Genomic DNA, 21,634 nt, shown 5'->3' with positions numbered 1-21,634 from the left:
GCTTGGCCAAACAGGGCTTATGCGTTTTCTCCTGAATATATTCAAGAGAAAACGAATAAGTCCTGTTTGGCCAAGTGCATCATTGTCAAAGTTGTGCCCCTCTTCCTGTGCTTTACAGGAGATTCCTACGTACCTCTTGAAATCTGTTTCCCGCTATTCTGCCTAGCTTTCAAGTCGGCCCCGTTGCCTTCCCTCAAAAGATTTTTGGACGATAGTTATCCTTTATTACTCTGCCAGTTTGTGTATTGCTGTGCCCCTCAGCTCCATTTTTCAACTCGTTTTTTGTGAGCTGAACGCAAGTCCAAAATTTTGGTTCAGGACGTATACTGGTTCCCCATGGGTGGCTGAGACTTTGGTTAATTCTTCTTCCTGCCAGGAAATTAGAGTGACATGTGCCCGTCCAAATGCCTAACAGCTACTGTCTCATTGGTTCTCCTATTCCCTTCCATCCTCTGCCAAATTGGCAACCTGTGTGAACCAGGAGGTTAAAGGGGCTGTCTCTCCAAGTTGGCAGATTTATAGTAAAGCAGTTGTAAAGTTAAACCGGAGCACCGCGAAGGGACTCTTCGTGGAGTTTTAGAAACCTTTCGTATTCACAGTGTGTCCATTCTCTAGGTTTCCCATACATGTTACAGATGTAGTAAAATTCCCTTCAACCTGGAGAGTTGGGAGAGATTGCATGGGGGCCATGCATTACTGCATTAAAGGGTCTGCATTTGCTCACCCAATCTCACCAATCCTCTCGGTCCCAAGTGTCCAGCCTTATGCCACATCCAGCTGTCACTGTAGATAGGGTCATTCCAGGTTTCATCAGAGACCCTGAAGGAATTGTAAAGAATTTCCCTGTTTTTTGTTTTGTGTTTGAAATTCCTTTTTATAGTGGGTTTGAGCTGATTCTCGCTGCCATGTTTATGCCAGTCTAGACACACGTGACTCACTTACGGAGACATATCAATACATAGGTTTTAAGATTCTTACTAGTCAGATCAATTCCTCTGCGGGAAATATGGGGTTTTGAGTCCCTTTCACTGAGGAAGGTGTAGGTCTTGTCTATTCCATAGTTGGGTTTTGGAACGGTACCTGTGCTTATATCAAACTCTGGTTTTATGCATCACCCCACCTCTCCTTCCCCCTTAAGCAGGCATAAGAGTGTTTTCTAAATGTGAGACTCTGCTCTCTTTCCCAACTCAGTTCATGTGTAGCCATGTTTACAGGATCTTCATAAGTGATATCTTAAGATAAGTTTATTTTTCTGTGTGACTTATTTCACTTAGAATCATCGTACCTGAATCCACTCACTTTGCTGCTACTGATCTTATGACATTGATTTCATGGCTGAGCAGTATTCCATCATACGTAAGTACCACAATTTTTGGAACCATTTTTATATTTCCTGGGATATTTAAGGTGTACCCGAGTTGAGGTTCATGTAAGCAGTGCAGCCCTAAATTTGGGGGTGGCTCTGTCTTATTGATTTTCAGTTTTCCCAAGGTATGTTCCCTAGACTGGAAGTGCCCTTGGCTCTGTAGCTCTGTTGTTTACTTGTTTTAGGGAACACAATGCACTCCTGCAGTGAGGCAGTTGGCAATTTACATCCCGCCCATCATCAAAACAAGGCTACCGGTTCTCCAGGGCCTGTCTTGCCTTTCTGTTTTTTACACATTTTGTGGATGTCCCTTTGGACCGGTGGGAATTGATACTTCTTTGTAGTGCAGATTTGCATTGCCCGCTTGCTTGCTTGGCCAAAAAGTGCGTATGCGTTTTCTCCTGAATATATTCAGGAGAAAACGCATACACCCTGTTTGGGCAAGTACATCATTTTCGAAGTTGTGCCCCTCTTCCTGTGCTTTTCAGGCGATTCCTATGTACCTTTTGAAATCTGTTTCTTGCTATTCTGCCTAGATTTCAAGTCGGCCTCGTTGCCTTCCCTCAACAGATTTTTGGACGATCGTTGTCCTTTCTTACTCTGCCATTTTGTGTAATGCTGTGCCCCTGAGCTACATTTTTCAACTCATTTTTTGTGAACTGAACGCAAGCCCAAAATTTTGTTTCAGGACGTATACTGGTTCCCGGTGGGTGGCTGAGACTTTGGTTAATTCTTCTTCCTGCTGGGAAATTAGAGTGACATGTGACCGTCCAAATGCCTAACAGCTACTCTCTCATTGGTTCTCCCTCTTCCCTTCCATCCTCTGCCAAATTGGCAACCTGTGCGAACCAGGAGGTTAAAGGAACTGTCTCTCCAAGTTGGGAGATTGATAGCAAATCAGTCGGAAAGTCAAACCGGAGCACCACGAGAGGGACAATTCTTTGAGTTTTAGAAACCTTTCATATTCAGAGTGTGTCCATTCTCTAGGTTACCCGGATATGTTATAGCTGTAGTAATATTCCCTTCAACCTGGAGAGTTGGGACCCATGGAATGGGGGCCACGCATTATTGCTTTAAAGGGTCTGCATTTGCTCACCCAATCTCACCAATCCTCTCAGTCCCAAGTGTCCAGCCTTATGCCACATCTAGCTGTCATTGTAGATAGGGTCATTCCACGTTTCATCAGAGACCCTGAAGGAATTGTAAAGAATTTCCCTGTTTTTTTGTTTTGTGTTTGAAATTCCTTTTTATAGTGGGTTTGAGCTGATTCTCGCTGCCATGTTTATGCCAGTCTAGACACACTTGATTCCCTTACGGTGACATATCAATACATAGGTTTTAAGATTCTTACTAGTCAGATCAATTCCTCTGCGGGAAATATGTGTTTTTGAGTCCCTTTCACTAAGGAAGGTGTAGGTCTTGTCTCTTCCACAGTTGGTTTTTGGAACAGTATCTGTGCTTATATCAAACTCTGGTTTTATGCATCACCCCACCTCTCCTTCCCCCTTAAGCAGGCATAAGAGTGTTTTGTAAATGTGAGACTCTGTTCTCTTTCCTAACTCAGTTCATGTGTAGCCATGTTTACAGGATCTTCATAAGTGATATCTTATGATAAGTTTCTTTTTCTGTGTGACTTATTTCACTTAGAATCATCGTACCTGAATCCACTCACTTTGCTGCTACTGATCTTATGACATTGATTTCATGGCTGAGGGGTATTCCATCGTACGTAATTACCACAATGTTTTGAACCATTTTTATATTTCCTGGGCTTTTTAAGGTGTACCCAAGTTGAGGTTCTTGTAAGCAGTGCAGCCCTAAATTTGGGTGTGGCTCTGTCTTATTGATTTTCAGTATTCCCAAGGTGTGTTCCCAGACTGGAAGTGCCCTTGGCTCTGTAGCTCTGTTGTTTACTTGTTTTAGGGAACACAATGCACTCCTGCATTGAGGCAGTTGGCAATTTACATCCCGCCCATCATCATAACAAGGCTACCTGTTCTGCAGGGCCTGTCTTGCCTTTTAGGTTTTTACCCATTTTGTGGATGTCACATTTGACCGGTGGGAAGTGATACTTCTTTGTAGTGCAGATTTTCATTTCCCGCTTGCTTGCTTGGCCAAACAGGGCTTATGCGTTTTCTCCTGAATATATTCAGGAGAAAACGCATAAGCCCTGTTTGGCCAAGTGCATCATTGTCAAAGTTGTGCCCCTCTTCCTGTGCTTTACAGGAGATTCCTACGTACCTCTTGAAATCTGTTTCCCGCTATTCTGCCTAGCTTTCAAGTCGGCCCCGTTGCCTTCCCTCAAAAGATTTTTGGACGATAGTTATCCTTTATTACTCTGCCAGTTTGTGTATTGCTGTGCCCCTCAGCTCCATTTTTCAACTCGTTTTTTGTGAGCTGAACGCAAGTCCAAAATTTTGGTTCAGGACGTATACTGGTTCCCCATGGGTGGCTGAGACTTTGGTTAATTCTTCTTCCTGCCAGGAAATTAGAGTGACATGTGCCCGTCCAAATGCCTAACAGCTACTGTCTCATTGGTTCTCCTATTCCCTTCCATCCTCTGCCAAATTGGCAACCTGTGTGAACCAGGAGGTTAAAGGGGCTGTCTCTCCAAGTTGGCAGACTGATAGTAAAGCAGTTGTAAAGTTAAACCGGAGCACCGCGAAGGGACTCTTCGTGGAGTTTTAGAAACCTTTCGTATTCACAGTGTGTCCATTCTCTAGGTTTCCCGTACATGTTACAGATGTAGTAAAATTCCCTTCAACCTGGAGAGTTGGGAGAGATTGCATGGGGGCCATGCATTACTGCATTAAAGGGTCTGCATTTGCTCACCCAATCTCACCAATCCTCTCGGTCCCAAGTGTCCAGCCTTATGCCACATCCAGCTGTCACTGTAGATAGGGTCATTCCAGGTTTCATCAGAGACCCTGAAGGAATTGTAAAGAATTTCCCTGTTTTTTGTTTTGTGTTTGAAATTCCTTTTTATAGTGGGTTTGAGCTGATTCTCGCTGCCATGTTTATGCCAGTCTAGACACACGTGACTCACTTACGGAGACATATCAATACATAGGTTTTAAGATTCTTACTAGTCAGATCAATTCCTCTGCGGGAAATATGGGGTTTTGAGTCCCTTTCACTGAGGAAGGTGTAGGTCTTGTCTATTCCATAGTTGGGTTTTGGAACGGTACCTGTGCTTAATCAACCTCTGGTTTTATGCATCACCCCACCTCTCCTTCCCCCTTAAGCAGGCATAAGAGTGTTTTCTAAATGTGAGACTCTGCTCTCTTTCCCAACTCAGTTCATGTGTAGCCATGTTTACAGGATCTTCATAAGTGATATCTTAAGATAAGTTTCTTTTTCTGTGTGACTTATTTCACTTAGAATCATCGTACCTGAATCCACTCACTTTGCTGCTACTGATCTTATGACATTGATTTCATGGCTGAGCGGTATTCCATCATACGTAAGTACCACAATTTTTGGTACCATTTTTATATTTCCTGGGATATTTAAGGTGTACCCGAGTTGAGGTTCATGTAAGCAGTGCAGCCCTAAATTTGGGGGTGGCTCTGTCTTATTGATTTTCAGTTTTCCCAAGGTATATTCCCTAGACTGGAAGTGCCCTTGGCTCTGTAGCTCTGTTGTTTACTTGTTTTAGGGAACACAATGCACTCCTGCAGTGAGGCAGTTGGCAATTTACATCCCGCCCATCATCAAAACAAGGCTACCGGTTCTCCAGGGCCTGTCTTGCCTTTCTGTTTTTTACACATTTTGTGGATGTCCCTTTGGACCGGTGGGAATTGATACTTCTTTGTAGTGCAGATTTGCATTGCCCGCTTGCTTGCTTGGCCAAAAAGTGCGTATGCGTTTTCTCCTGAATATATTCAGGAGAAAACGCATACACCCTGTTTGGGCAAGTACATCATTTTCGAAGTTGTGCCCCTCTTCCTGTGCTTTTCAGGCGATTCCTATGTACCTTTTGAAATCTGTTTCTTGCTATTCTGCCTAGATTTCAAGTCGGCCTCGTTGCCTTCCCTCAACAGATTTTTGGACGATCGTTGTCCTTTCTTACTCTGCCATTTTGTGTAATGCTGTGCCCCTGAGCTACATTTTTCAACTCATTTTTTTGTGAACTGAACGCAAGCCCAAAATTTTGGTTCAGGACGTATACTGGTTCCCGGTGGGTGGCTGAGACTTTGGTTAATTCTTCTTCCTGCTGGGAAATTAGAGTGACATGTGACCGTCCAAATGCCTAACAGCTACTCTCTCATTGGTTCTCCCTCTTCCCTTCCATCCTCTTCCAAATTGGCAACCTGTGCGAACCAGGAGGTTAAAGGGACTGTCTCTCCAAGTTGGGAGATTGATAGTAAAGCAGTCGGAAAGTCAAAACGGAGCACCACGAGAGGGACTATTCTTTGAGTTTTAAAAACCTTTCATATTCACAGTGTGTGCATTCTCTAGGTTTCCCGTACATGTTATAGCTGTAGCAATATTGCCTTCAACCTGGAGAGTTGGGACCCATGGAATGGGGGCCACACATTATTGCTTTAAAGGATCTGCATTTGCTCACACAATCTCACCAACCCTCTCAGTCCCAAGTGTCCAGCCTTATGCCACATCCAGCTGTCATTGTAGATAGGGTCAATCCATGTTTCATCAGAGACCCTGAATGAATTGTAAAGAATTTCCCTGTTTTTTTGTTTTGTTTTTGAAATTCCTTTTTATAGTGGGTTTGAGCTGATTCTCGCTGCCATGTTTATGCCAGTCTAGACACACTTGATTCCCTTACGGAGATATATCAATACATAGGTTTTAAGATTCTTACTAGTCAGATCTATTCCTCTGCGGGAAATATGGGGTTTTGAGTCCCTTTCACTGAGGAAGGTGTACGTCTTGTCTATTCCATAGTTGATCTTTGGAACGGTTCATGTGCTTATATCAAACTGCGGTTTTATGCATCACCCCACCTCTCCTTCCCCCTTAAGCAGGCATAAGAGTGTTTTCTAAATGGGAGACTCTGTTCTCTTTGCTATGTCAGTTCATGTGTAGCCATGTTTACAGGATCTTCATAAGTGATATCTTATGATAAGTTTCTTTTTCTGTGTGACTTATTTCACTTAGTATCCTCGTACCTGAATCCACTCACTTTGCTGCTACTGATCTTATGACATTGATTTCATGGCTGAGGGGTATTCCATCGTACGTAAGTACCACAATTTTTTGAACCATTTTTATATTTCCTGGGATATTTAAGGTGTACCCAAGTTGAGGTTCTTGTAAGCAGTGCAGCCCTAAATTTGGGGGTGGCTCTGTCTTATTGATTTTCAGTTTTCCCAAAGTATATTCCCTAGACTGGAAGTGCCCATGGCTCTGTAGCTCTGTTGTTTACTTGTTTTAGGGAACACAATGCACTCCTTCAGTAAGGCAGTTGGCAATTTACATCCCGCCCATCGTCATAACAAGGCTACCTGTTCTCCAGGGCCTGTCTTGCCTTTCTGTTTTTTACACATTTTGTGGATGTCCCTTTGGACTGGTGGGAAGTGATACTCCTTTGTAGTGCAGATTTGCATTGCCCGCTTGCTTGCTTGGCCAAAAAGTGCGTATGAGTTTTCTTCTGAATATATTCAGGAGAAAACGCATACACCCTGTTTGGGCAAGTGCATCATTGTCGAAGTTGTGCCCCTCTTCCTGTGCTTTACAGGCGATTCCTATGTACCTCTTGAAATCTGTTTCTTGCTATTCTGCCTAGATTTCAAGTCGGCCTCGTTGCCTTCCCTCAACAGATTTTTGGATGATCATTGTCCTTTATTACTCTGCCATTTTGTGTAATGCTGTGCCCCTGAGCTCCATTTTTCAACTCATTTTTTGTGATCTGAACGCAAGTCCAAAATTTTGGTTCAGGACGTATACTGGTTCCCGGTGGGTGGCTGAGACTTTGGTTAATTCTTCTTCCTGCTGGGAAATTAGAGTGACATGTGACCGTCCAAATGCCTAACAGCTACTCTCTCATTGGTTCTCCCTCTTCCCATCCACCCTCTGCCATATTGGCAACCTGTGCGAACCAGGAGGTTAAAGGGACTGTCTCTCCAAGTTGGGAGATTGATAGTAAAGCAGTCGGAAACTCAAACCGGAGCACCACGAGAGGGACTATTCTTTGAGTTTTAAAAACCTTTAGTATATACAGTGTGTGCATTCTCTAGGTTTCCCATACATGTTATAGCTGTAGCAATATTGCCTTCAACCTGGAGAGTTGGGACCCATGGAATGGGGGCCACGCATTATTTCTTTAAAGGGTCTGCATTTGCTCACCCAATCTCACCAATCCTCTCGGTCCCAAGTGTCCAGCCTTATGCCACATCCAGCTGTCACTGTAGATAGGGTCATTCCAGGTTTCATCAGAGACCCTGAAGGAATTGTAAAGAATTTCCCTGTTTTTTTGTTTTGTGTTTGAAATTCCTTTTTATAGTGGGTTTGAGCTGATTCTCGCTGCCATGTTTATGCCAGTCTAGACACACGTGACTCACTTACGGAGACATATCAATACATAGGTTTTAAGATTCTTACTAGTCAGATCAATTCCTCTGCGGGAAATATGGGGTTTTGAGTCCCTTTCACTGAGGAAGGTGTAGGTCTTGTCTATTCCATAGTTGGGTTTTGGAATGGTACCTGTGCTTATATCAAACTCTGGTTTTATGCATCACCCCACCTCTCCTTCCCCCTTAAGCAGGCATAAGAGTGTTTTCTAAATGTGAGACTCTGCTCTCTTTCCCAACTCAGTTCATGTGTAGCCATGTTTACAGGATCTTCATAAGTGATATCTTAAGATAAGTTTCTTTTTCTGTGTGACTTATTTCACTTAGAATCCTCGTACCTGAATCCACTCACTTTGCTGCTACTGATCTTATGACATTGATTTCATGGCTGAGGGGTATTCCATCGTACGTAAGTACCACAATTTTTTGAACCATTTTTATATTTCCTGGGATATTTAAGGTGTACCCAAGTTGAGGTTCTTGTAAGCAGTGCAGCCCTAAATTTGGGGGTGGCTCTGTCTTATTGATTTTCAGTTTTCCCAAGGTATATTCCCTAGACTGGAAGTGTCCTTGTCTCTGTAGCTCTGTTGTTTACTTCTTTTAGGGAACACAATGCACTCCTCCAGTGAGGCAGTGGGCAATTTACATCCCGCCCATCATCATAACAAGGCTACCTGTTCTCCAGGGCCTGTCTTGCCTTTCTGGTTTTTACCCGTTTTGTGGATGTCGCTTTGGACAGGTGGGAAGTGATACATCTTTGTAGTGCAGATTTGCATTGCCCGCCTGCTTGCTTGGCCAAAAAGTGCGTATGCGTTTTCTCCTGAATATATTCACGAGAAAACACATACGTCCTCTTTGGCCAAGTGCATCATTGTCGAAGTTGTGCCCCTCTTCCTGTGCTTTACAGGCGATTCCTATGTACCTCTTGAAATCTGTTTCTTGCTATTCTGCCTAGGTTTCAAGTCGGCCTCGTTGCCTTCCCTCATCAGGTTTTAGACGATCGTATTCCTTTATTACTCTGCCAGTTTGTGTATTGCTGTGCCCCTGAGCTCCATTTTTCAACTCGTTTTTTGTGATCTGAATGCAAGTCCAAAATTTTGGTTCAGGACCTATACTGGTTTCCAGTGGGTGGCTGAGACTTTGGTTAATTCTTCTCCTCCTTGGAAATTAGAATGACCTTTGGCCGTCCAAATGCCTAACATCTACACTCTCATTGGTTCTCCCTCTTCCCTTCCATCCTCTGCCAAATTGGCAACCTGTGTGAACCAGGAGGTTAAAGGGACTGTCTCTCCAAGTTGGGAGATTGATAGTAAAGCAGTCGGAAAGTCAAACAGGAGCACCACGAGAGGGACTATTCTTTGAGTTTTAGAAACCTTTCATATTCACAGTGTGTCCATTATTTAGGTTTCCCGTACATGTTATAGCTGTAGTAATATTCCCTGCAACCTGGAGAGTTGGGACCCATGGAATGGGGGCCACGCATTATTGCTTTAAAGGGTCTGCATTTGCTCACCCAATCTCACCAATCCTCTCGGTCCCAAGTGTCCAGCCTTATGCCACATCCAGCTGTCACTGTAGATAGGGTCATTCCAGGTTTCATCAGAGACCCTGAAGGAATTGTAAAGAATTTCCCTGTTTTTTGTTTTGTGTTTGAAATTCCTTTTTATAGTGGGTTTGAGCTGATTCTCGCTGCCATGTTTATGCCAGTCTAGACACACGTGACTCACTTACGGAGACATATCAATACATAGGTTTTAAGATTCTTACTAGTCAGATCAATTCCTCTGCGGGAAATATGGGGTTTTGAGTCCCTTTCACTGAGGAAGGTGTAGGTCTTGTCTATTCCATAGTTGGGTTTTGGATCGGTACCTGTGCTTATATCAAACTCTGGTTTTATGCATCACCCCACCTCTCCTGCCCCCTTAAGCAGGCATAAGAGTGTTTTCTAAATGTGAGACTCTGCTCTCTTTCCCAACTCAGTTCATGTGTAGCCATGTTTACAGGATCTTCATAAGTGATATCTTAAGATAAGTTTCTTTTTCTGTGTGACTTATTTCACTTAGAATCATCGTACCTGAATCCACTCACTTTGCTGCTACTGATCTTATGACATTGATTTCATGGCTGAGGGGTATTCCATCGTACGTAAGTACCACAATTTTTTGGACCATTTTTATATTTCCTGGGATATTTAAGGTGTACCCAAGTTGAGGTTCTTGTAAGCAGTGCAGCCCTAAATTTGGGGGTGGCTCTGTCTTATTCATTTTTACTTTACCCAAGGTATAGTCCCTAGACTGTAAGTGACCTTGGCTCTGTAGCTCTGTTGTTTTCTTGTTTTAGGGAACACAATGCACTCCTCCAGTGAGGCAGTTGGCAATTTACATCCCGCCCATCATCATAACAAGGCTACCTGTTCTCAAGGGCCTGTCTTGCCTTTCTGGTTTTTACACATATTGTGGATGTCCCTTTGGACCGGTCGGAAGTGATACTTCTTTGTAGTGCAGATTTGCATTGCTCGCTTGCTTGCTTGGTCAAAAAGGGCGTATGCATTTTCTCCTGAATATATTCAGGAGAAAACTCATACGCCCTTTTTGTCCAACTGCATCATTGTCGAAGTTGTGCCCCTCTTCCTGTGCTTTACAGGCGATTCCTACGTACCTCTTGAAATCTTTTTCCTGATATTCTGCATCAATTTCACGTCCGCCTCATTGCCTTCCGTCAACAGATTTTTGGACGATAGTTGTCCTTTATTACTCTGCCAGTTTGTGAATTGCTGTGCCCCCGAGCTCCGGTTTTCAACTCGTTTTTTGTGAGCTGAACGCAAGTCCAAAATTTTGGTTCAGGACTTATACTGGTTCCCGATGGGTGGCTGAGAATTTGGTTAATTCTTCTTCCTGCCGGGAAATTAGAGTGACATGTGCCCGTCTAAATGCCTAACAGCTACTCTCTCATTGGTTCTCCTATTCCCTTCCATCCTCTGCCAAATTGGCAACCTGTGTGTACCAGGAGTTTAAAGGGGCTGTCTCTCCAAGTTGGCAGATTGATAGTAAAGCAGTTGTAAAGTTAAACCAGAGCACCGCGAGAGGGACTCTTCGTGGAGTTTTAGAAACCTTTCATATTCACAGTGTGTCCATTCTCTAGGTTTCCCGTACATGTTATAGCTGTAGTAATATTCCCTTCAACCTGGAGAGTTGGGACAGATGGCATGGGGGCCTTGCATTATTGCATTAAAGGGTCTGCATTTGCTCACCCAATCTCACCAATCCTCTTGGTCCCAAGTGTCCAGCCTTATGCCACATCCAGCTGTCATTGTAGATAGGGCCATTCCAGGTTTCATCAGAGACCCTGAAGGAATTGTTAAGAATTTCCCTGTTTTTTTGTTTTGTGTTTGAAATTCCTTTTTATAGTGGGTTTGAGCTGATTCTCACTGCCATATATAAGCCAGTCTAGACACACTTGATTCCCTTACGGAGACATATCAATACATAGGTTTTAAGATTCTTACTAGTCAGATCTATTCTTCTGCGGGAAATATGGGGTTTGAGTCCCTTTCACTGAGGAAGGTGTAGGTCTTGTCTATTCCATAGTTGGTTTATGGAACGGTACCTGTGCTTATATCAAACTTTGGTTTTATGCATCACCCCACCTCTCTTTCCCCCTTAAGCAGGCATAAGAGTGTTTTCAAAATGTGAGACTCTGCTCTCTTTCCTAACTCAGTTCATGTGTAGCCATGTTTACAGGAACTTCATAAGTGATATCTTATGATAAGTTTCTTTTTCTGTGTGACTTATTTCACTTAGAATCATCGTACCTGAATCCACTCACTTTGCTGCTACTGATCTTATGACATTGATTTCATGGCTGAGGGATATTCCATCATACGTAAGTACCACAATTTTTGGAACCATTTTTATATTTCCTGGGATATTTAAGGTGTACCCGAGTTGAGGTTCATGTAAGCAGTGCAGCCCTAAATTTGGGGGTGGCTCTGTCTTATTGATTTTCAGTTTTCCCAAGGTATGTTCCCTAGACTGGAAGTGCCCTTGGCTCTGTAGCTCTGTTGTTTACTTGTTTTAGGGAACACAATGCACTCCTGCAGTGAGGCAGTTGGCAATTTACATCCCGCCCATCATCAAAACAAGGCTACCGGTTCTCCAGGGCCTGTCTTGCCTTTCTGTTTTTTACACATTTTGTGGATGTCCCTTTGGACCGGTGGGAATTGATACTTCTTTGTAGTGCAGATTTGCATTGCCCGCTTGCTTGCTTGGCCAAAAAGTGCGTATGCGTTTTCTCCTGAATATATTCAGGAGAAAACGCATACACCCTGTTTGGGCAAGTACATCATTTTCGAAGTTGTGCCCCTCTTCCTGTGCTTTTCAGGCGATTCCTATGTACCTTTTGAAATCTGTTTCTTGCTATTCTGCCTAGATTTCAAGTCGGCCTCGTTGCCTTCCCTCAACAGATTTTTGGACGATCGTTGTCCTTTCTTACTCTGCCATTTTGTGTAATGCTGTGCCCCTGAGCTACATTTTTCAACTCATTTTTTGTGAACTGAACGCAAGCCCAAAATTTTGTTTCAGGACGTATACTGGTTCCCGGTGGGTGGCTGAGACTTTGGTTAATTCTTCTTCCTGCTGGGAAATTAGAGTGACATGTGACCGTCCAAATGCCTAACAGCTACTCTCTCATTGGTTCTCCCTCTTCCCTTCCATCCTCTGCCAAATTGGCAACCTGTGCGAACCAGGAGGTTAAAGGAACTGTCTCTCCAAGTTGGGAGATTGATAGCAAATCAGTCGGAAAGTCAAACCGGAGCACCACGAGAGGGACTATTCTTTGAGTTTTAGAAACCTTTCGTATTCAGAGTGTGTCCATTCTCTAGGTTTCCCGGATATGTTATAGCTGTAGTAATATTCCCTTCAACCAGGAGAGTTGGGACCCATGGAATGGGGGCCACGCATTATTGCTTTAAAGGGTCTGCATTTGCTCACCCAATCTCACCAATCCTCTCAGTCCCAAGTGTCCAGCCTTATGCCACATCTAGCTGTCATTGTAGATAGGGTCATTCCACGTTTCATCAGAGACCCTGAAGGAATTGTAAAGAATTTCCCTGTTTTTTTGTTTTGTGTTTGAAATTCCTTTTTATAGTGGGTTTGAGCTGATTCTCGCTGCCATGTTTATGCCAGTCTAGACACACTTGATTCCCTTACGCTGACATATCAATACATAGGTTTTAAGATTCTTACTAGTCAGATCAATTCCTCTGCGGGAAATATGTGTTTTTGAGTCCCTTTCACTAAGGAAGGTGTAGGTCTTGTCTCTTCCACAGTTGGTTTTTGGAACAGTATCTGTGCTTATATCAAACTCTGGTTTTATGCATCACCCCACCTCTCCTTCCCCCTTAAGCAGGCATAAGAGTGTTTTGTAAATGTGAGACTCTGTTCTCTTTCCTAACTCAGTTCATGTGTAGCCATGTTTACAGGATCTTCATAAGTGATATCTTATGATAAGTTTCTTTTTCTGTGTGACTTATTTCACTTAGAATCATCGTACCTGAATCCACTCACTTTGCTGCTACTGATCTTATGACATTGATTTCATGGCTGAGGGGTATTCCATCGTACGTAATTACCACAATGTTTTGAACCATTTTTATATTTCCTGGGCTTTTTAAGGTGTACCCAAGTTGAGGTTCTTGTAAGCAGTGCAGCCCTAACTTTGGGGGTGGCTCTGTCTTATGGATTTTCAGTATTCCCAAGGTATGTTCCCTAGACTGGAAGTGCCCTTGGCTCTGTAGCTCTGTTGTTTACTTGTTTTAGGGAACACAATGCACTCCTGCAGTGAGGCAGTTGGCAATTTACATCCCGCCCATCATCATAACAAGGCTACCTGTTCTGCAGGGCCTGTCTTGCCTTTTAGGTTTTTACCCATTTTGTGGATGTCACATTTGACCGGTGGGAAGTGATACTTCTTTGTAGTGCAGATTTTCATTTCCCGCTTGCTTGCTTGGCCAAACAGGGCTTATGCGTTTTCTCCTGAATATATTCAAGAGAAAACGAATAAGTCCTGTTTGGCCAAGTGCATCATTGTCAAAGTTGTGCCCCTCTTCCTGTGCTTTACAGGAGATTCCTACGTACCTCTTGAAATCTGTTTCCCGCTATTCTGCCTAGCTTTCAAGTCGGCCCCGTTGCCTTCCCTCAAAAGATTTTTGGACGATAGTTATCCTTTATTACTCTGCCAGTTTGTGTATTGCTGTGCCCCTCAGCTCCATTTTTCAACTCGTTTTTTGTGAGCTGAACGCAAGTCCAAAATTTTGGTTCAGGACGTATACTGGTTCCCCATGGGTGGCTGAGACTTTGGTTAATTCTTCTTCCTGCCAGGAAATTAGAGTGACATGTGCCCGTCCAAATGCCTAACAGCTACTGTCTCATTGGTTCTCCTATTCCCTTCCATCCTCTGCCAAATTGGCAACCTGTGTGAACCAGGAGGTTAAAGGGGCTGTCTCTCCAAGTTGGCAGATTTATAGTAAAGCAGTTGTAAAGTTAAACCGGAGCACCGCGAAGGGACTCTTCGTGGAGTTTTAGAAACCTTTCGTATTCACAGTGTGTCCATTCTCTAGGTTTCCCATACATGTTACAGATGTAGTAAAATTCCCTTCAACCTGGAGAGTTGGGAGAGATTGCATGGGGGCCATGCATTACTGCATTAAAGGGTCTGCATTTGCTCACCCAATCTCACCAATCCTCTCGGTCCCAAGTGTCCAGCCTTATGCCACATCCAGCTGTCACTGTAGATAGGGTCATTCCAGGTTTCATCAGAGACCCTGAAGGAATTGTAAAGAATTTCCCTGTTTTTTGTTTTGTGTTTGAAATTCCTTTTTATAGTGGGTTTGAGCTGATTCTCGCTGCCATGTTTATGCCAGTCTAGACACACGTGACTCACTTACGGAGACATATCAATACATAGGTTTTAAGATTCTTACTAGTCAGATCAATTCCTCTGCGGGAAATATGGGGTTTTGAGTCCCTTTCACTGAGGAAGGTGTAGGTCTTGTCTATTCCATAGTTGGGTTTTGGAACGGTACCTGTGCTTATATCAAACTCTGGTTTTATGCATCACCCCACCTCTCCTTCCCCCTTAAGCAGGCATAAGAGTGTTTTCTAAATGTGAGACTCTGCTCTCTTTCCCAACTCAGTTCATGTGTAGCCATGTTTACAGGATCTTCATAAGTGATATCTTAAGATAAGTTTATTTTTCTGTGTGACTTATTTCACTTAGAATCATCGTACCTGAATCCACTCACTTTGCTGCTACTGATCTTATGACATTGATTTCATGGCTGAGCAGTATTCCATCATACGTAAGTACCACAATTTTTGGAACCATTTTTATATTTCCTGGGATATTTAAGGTGTACCCGAGTTGAGGTTCATGTAAGCAGTGCAGCCCTAAATTTGGGGGTGGCTCTGTCTTATTGATTTTCAGTTTTCCCAAGGTATGTTCCCTAGACTGGAAGTGCCCTTGGCTCTGTAGCTCTGTTGTTTACTTGTTTTAGGGAACACAATGCACTCCTGCAGTGAGGCAGTTGGCAATTTACATCCCGCCCATCATCAAAACAAGGCTACCGGTTCTCCAGGGCCTGTCTTGCCTTTCTGTTTTTTACACATTTTGTGGATGTCCCTTTGGACCGGTGGGAATTGATACTTCTTTGTAGTGCAGATTTGCATTGCCCGCTTGCTTGCTTGGCCAAAAAGTGCGTATGCGTTTTCTCCTGAATATATTCAGGAGAAAACGCATACACCCTGTTTGGGCAAGTACATCATTTTCGAAGTTGTGCCCCTCTTCCTGTGCTTTTCAGGCGATTCCTATGTACCTTTTGAAATCTGTTTCTTGCTATTCTGCCTAGATTTCAAGTCGGCCTCGTTGCCTTCCCTCAACAGATTTTTGGACGATCGTTGTCCTTTCTTACTCTGCCATTTTGTGTAATGCTGTGCCCCTGAGCTACATTTTTCAACTCATTTTTTGTGAACTGAACGCAAGCCCAAAATTTTGTTTCAGGACGTATACTGGTTCCCGGTGGGTGGCTGAGACTTTGGTTAATTCTTCTTCCTGCTGGGAAATTAGAGTGACATGTGACCGTCCAAATGCCTAACAGCTACTCTCTCATTGGTTCTCCCTCTTCCCTTCCATCCTCTGCCAAATTGGCAACCTGTGCGAACCAGGAGGTTAAAGGAACTGTCTCTCCAAGTTGGGAGATTGATAGCAAATCAGTCGGAAAGTCAAACCGGAGCACCACGAGAGGGACAATTCTTTGAGTTTTAGAAACCTTTCATATTCAGAGTGTGTCCATTCTCTAGGTTACCCGGATATGTTATAGCTGTAGTAATATTCCCTTCAACCTGGAGAGTTGGGACCCATGGAATGGGGGCCACGCATTATTGCTTTAAAGGGTCTGCATTTGCTCACCCAATCTCACCAATCCTCTCAGTCCCAAGTGTCCAGCCTTATGCCACATCTAGCTGTCATTGTAGATAGGGTCATTCCACGTTTCATCAGAGACCCTGAAGGAATTGTAAAGAATTTCCCTGTTTTTTTGTTTTGTGTTTGAAATTCCTTTTTATAGTGGGTTTGAGCTGATTCTCGCTGCCATGTTTATGCCAGTCTAGACACACTTGATTCCCTTACGGTGACATATCAATACATAGGTTTTAAGATTCTTACTAGTCAGATCAATTCCTCTGCGGGAAATATGTGTTTTTGAGTCCCTTTCACTAAGGAAGGTGTAGGTCTTGTCTCTTCCACAGTTGGTTTTTGGAACAGTATCTGTGCTTATATCAAACTCTGGTTTTATGCATCACCCCACCTCTCCTTCCCCCTTAAGCAGGCATAAGAGTGTTTTGTAAATGTGAGACTCTGTTCTCTTTCCTAACTCAGTTCATGTGTAGCCATGTTTACAGGATCTTCATAAGTGATATCTTATGATAAGTTTCTTTTTCTGTGTGACTTATTTCACTTAGAATCATCGTACCTGAATCCACTCACTTTGCTGCTACTGATCTTATGACATTGATTTCATGGCTGAGGGGTATTCCATCGTACGTAATTACCACAATGTTTTGAACCATTTTTATATTTCCTGGGCTTTTTAAGGTGTACCCAAGTTGAGGTTCTTGTAAGCAGTGCAGCCCTAAATTTGGGTGTGGCTCTGTCTTATTGATTTTCAGTATTCCCAAGGTGTGTTCCCTAGACTGGAAGTGCCCTTGGCTCTGTAGCTCTGTTGTTTACTTGTTTTAGGGAACACAATGCACTCCTGCATTGAGGCAGTTGGCAATTTACATCCCGCCCATCATCATAACAAGGCTACCTGTTCTGCAGGGCCTGTCTTGCCTTTTAGGTTTTTACCCATTTTGTGGATGTCACATTTGACCGGTGGGAAGTGATACTTCTTTGTAGTGCAGATTTTCATTTCCCGCTTGCTTGCTTGGCCAAACAGGGCTTATGCGTTTTCTCCTGAATATATTCAGGAGAAAACGCATAAGCCCTGTTTGGCCAAGTGCATCATTGTCAAAGTTGTGCCCCTCTTCCTGTGCTTTACAGGAGATTCCTACGTACCTCTTGAAATCTGTTTCCCGCTATTCTGCCTAGCTTTCAAGTCGGCCCCGTTGCCTTCCCTCAAAAGATTTTTGGACGATAGTTATCCTTTATTACTCTGCCAGTTTGTGTATTGCTGTGCCCCTCAGCTCCATTTTTCAACTCGTTTTTTGTGAGCTGAACGCAAGTCCAAAATTTTGGTTCAGGACGTATACTGGTTCCCCATGGGTGGCTGAGACTTTGGTTAATTCTTCTTCCTGCCAGGAAATTAGAGTGACATGTGCCCGTCCAAATGCCTAACAGCTACTGTCTCATTGGTTCTCCTATTCCCTTCCATCCTCTGCCAAATTGGCAACCTGTGTGAACCAGGAGGTTAAAGGGGCTGTCTCTCCAAGTTGGCAGACTGATAGTAAAGCAGTTGTAAAGTTAAACCGGAGCACCGCGAAGGGACTCTTCGTGGAGTTTTAGAAACCTTTCGTATTCACAGTGTGTCCATTCTCTAGGTTTCCCGTACATGTTACAGATGTAGTAAAATTCCCTTCAACCTGGAGAGTTGGGAGAGATTGCATGGGGGCCATGCATTACTGCATTAAAGGGTCTGCATTTGCTCACCCAATCTCACCAATCCTCTCGGTCCCAAGTGTCCAGCCTTATGCCACATCCAGCTGTCACTGTAGATAGGGTCATTCCAGGTTTCATCAGAGACCCTGAAGGAATTGTAAAGAATTTCCCTGTTTTTTGTTTTGTGTTTGAAATTCCTTTTTATAGTGGGTTTGAGCTGATTCTCGCTGCCATGTTTATGCCAGTCTAGACACACGTGACTCACTTACGGAGACATATCAATACATAGGTTTTAAGATTCTTACTAGTCAGATCAATTCCTCTGCGGGAAATATGGGGTTTTGAGTCCCTTTCACTGAGGAAGGTGTAGGTCTTGTCTATTCCATAGTTGGGTTTTGGAACGGTACCTGTGCTTAATCAACCTCTGGTTTTATGCATCACCCCACCTCTCCTTCCCCCTTAAGCAGGCATAAGAGTGTTTTCTAAATGTGAGACTCTGCTCTCTTTCCCAACTCAGTTCATGTGTAGCCATGTTTACAGGATCTTCATAAGTGATATCTTAAGATAAGTTTCTTTTTCTGTGTGACTTATTTCACTTAGAATCATCGTACCTGAATCCACTCACTTTGCTGCTACTGATCTTATGACATTGATTTCATGGCTGAGCGGTATTCCATCATACGTAAGTACCACAATTTTTGGTACCATTTTTATATTTCCTGGGATATTTAAGGTGTACCCGAGTTGAGGTTCATGTAAGCAGTGCAGCCCTAAATTTGGGGGTGGCTCTGTCTTATTGATTTTCAGTTTTCCCAAGGTATATTCCCTAGACTGGAAGTGCCCTTGGCTCTGTAGCTCTGTTGTTTACTTGTTTTAGGGAACACAATGCACTCCTGCAGTGAGGCAGTTGGCAATTTACATCCCGCCCATCATCAAAACAAGGCTACCGGTTCTCCAGGGCCTGTCTTGCCTTTCTGTTTTTTACACATTTTGTGGATGTCCCTTTGGACCGGTGGGAATTGATACTTCTTTGTAGTGCAGATTTGCATTGCCCGCTTGCTTGCTTGGCCAAAAAGTGCGTATGCGTTTTCTCCTGAATATATTCAGGAGAAAACGCATACACCCTGTTTGGGCAAGTACATCATTTTCGAAGTTGTGCCCCTCTTCCTGTGCTTTTCAGGCGATTCCTATGTACCTTTTGAAATCTGTTTCTTGCTATTCTGCCTAGATTTCAAGTCGGCCTCGTTGCCTTCCCTCAACAGATTTTTGGACGATCGTTGTCCTTTCTTACTCTGCCATTTTGTGTAATGCTGTGCCCCTGAGCTACATTTTTCAACTCATTTTTTTGTGAACTGAACGCAAGCCCAAAATTTTGGTTCAGGACGTATACTGGTTCCCGGTGGGTGGCTGAGACTTTGGTTAATTCTTCTTCCTGCTGGGAAATTAGAGTGACATGTGACCGTCCAAATGCCTAACAGCTACTCTCTCATTGGTTCTCCCTCTTCCCTTCCATCCTCTTCCAAATTGGCAACCTGTGCGAACCAGGAGGTTAAAGGGACTGTCTCTCCAAGTTGGGAGATTGATAGTAAAGCAGTCGGAAAGTCAAAACGGAGCACCACGAGAGGGACTATTCTTTGAGTTTTAAAAACCTTTCATATTCACAGTGTGTGCATTCTCTAGGTTTCCCGTACATGTTATAGCTGTAGCAATATTGCCTTCAACCTGGAGAGTTGGGACCCATGGAATGGGGGCCACACATTATTGCTTTAAAGGATCTGCATTTGCTCACACAATCTCACAAACCCTCTCAGTCCCAAGTGTCCAGCCTTATGCCACATCCAGCTGTCATTGTAGATAGGGTCAATCCATGTTTCATCAGAGACCCTGAATGAATTGTAAAGAATTTCCCTGTTTTTTTGTTTTGTTTTTGAAATTCCTTTTTATAGTGGGTTTGAGCTGATTCTCGCTGCCATGTTTATGCCAGTCTAGACACACTTGATTCCCTTACGGAGATATATCAATACATAGGTTTTAAGATTCTTACTAGTCAGATCTATTCCTCTGCGGGAAATATGGGGTTTTGAGTCCCTTTCACTGAGGAAGGTGTACGTCTTGTCTATTCCATAGTTGATCTTTGGAACGGTTCATGTGCTTATATCAAACTGCGGTTTTATGCATCACCCCACCTCTCCTTCCCCCTTAAGCAGGCATAAGAGTGTTTTCTAAATGGGAGACTCTGTTCTCTTTGCTATGTCAGTTCATGTGTAGCCATGTTTACAGGATCTTCATAAGTGATATCTTATGATAAGTTTCTTTTTCTGTGTGACTTATTTCACTTAGTATCCTCGTACCTGAATCCACTCACTTTGCTGCTACTGATCTTATGACATTGATTTCATGGCTGAGGGGTATTCCATCGTACGTAAGTACCACAATTTTTTGAACCATTTTTATATTTCCTGGGATATTTAAGGTGTACCCAAGTTGAGGTTCTTGTAAGCAGTGCAGCCCTAAATTTGGGGGTGGCTCTGTCTTATTGATTTTCAGTTTTCCCAAAGTATATTCCCTAGACTGGAAGTGCCCATGGCTCTGTAGCTCTGTTGTTTACTTGTTTTAGGGAACACAATGCACTCCTTCAGTAAGGCAGTTGGCAATTTACATCCCGCCCATCGTCATAACAAGGCTACCTGTTCTCCAGGGCCTGTCTTGCCTTTCTGTTTTTTACACATTTTGTGGATGTCCCTTTGGACTGGTGGGAAGTGATACTCCTTTGTAGTGCAGATTTGCATTGCCCGCTTGCTTGCTTGGCCAAAAAGTGCGTATGAGTTTTCTTCTGAATATATTCAGGAGAAAACGCATACACCCTGTTTGGGCAAGTGCATCATTGTCGAAGTTGTGCCCCTCTTCCTGTGCTTTACAGGCGATTCCTATGTACCTCTTGAAATCTGTTTCTTGCTATTCTGCCTAGATTTCAAGTCGGCCTCGTTGCCTTCCCTCAACAGATTTTTGGATGATCATTGTCCTTTATTACTCTGCCATTTTGTGTAATGCTGTGCCCCTGAGCTCCATTTTTCAACTCATTTTTTGTGATCTGAACGCAAGTCCAAAATTTTGGTTCAGGACGTATACTGGTTCCCGGTGGGTGGCTGAGACTTTGGTTAATTCTTCTTCCTGCTGGGAAATTAGAGTGACATGTGACCGTCCAAATGCCTAACAGCTACTCTCTCATTGGTTCTCCCTCTTCCCATCCACCCTCTGCCATATTGGCAACCTGTGCGAACCAGGAGGTTAAAGGGACTGTCTCTCCAAGTTGGGAGATTGATAGTAAAGCAGTCGGAAACTCAAACCGGAGCACCACGAGAGGGACTATTCTTTGAGTTTTAAAAACCTTTAGTATATACAGTGTGTGCATTCTCTAGGTTTCCCATACATGTTATAGCTGTAGCAATATTGCCTTCAACCTGGAGAGTTGGGACCCATGGAATGGGGGCCACGCATTATTTCTTTAAAGGGTCTGCATTTGCTCACCCAATCTCACCAATCCTCTCGGTCCCAAGTGTCCAGCCTTATGCCACATCCAGCTGTC

This window comes from Mesoplodon densirostris, unplaced genomic scaffold (genome assembly GCF_025265405.1).
Source record: "Mesoplodon densirostris isolate mMesDen1 unplaced genomic scaffold, mMesDen1 primary haplotype scaffold_41, whole genome shotgun sequence".
NCBI lineage: Eukaryota > Metazoa > Chordata > Mammalia > Artiodactyla > Ziphiidae > Mesoplodon > Mesoplodon densirostris.
This window is presented reverse-complemented; position numbering follows the sequence as displayed.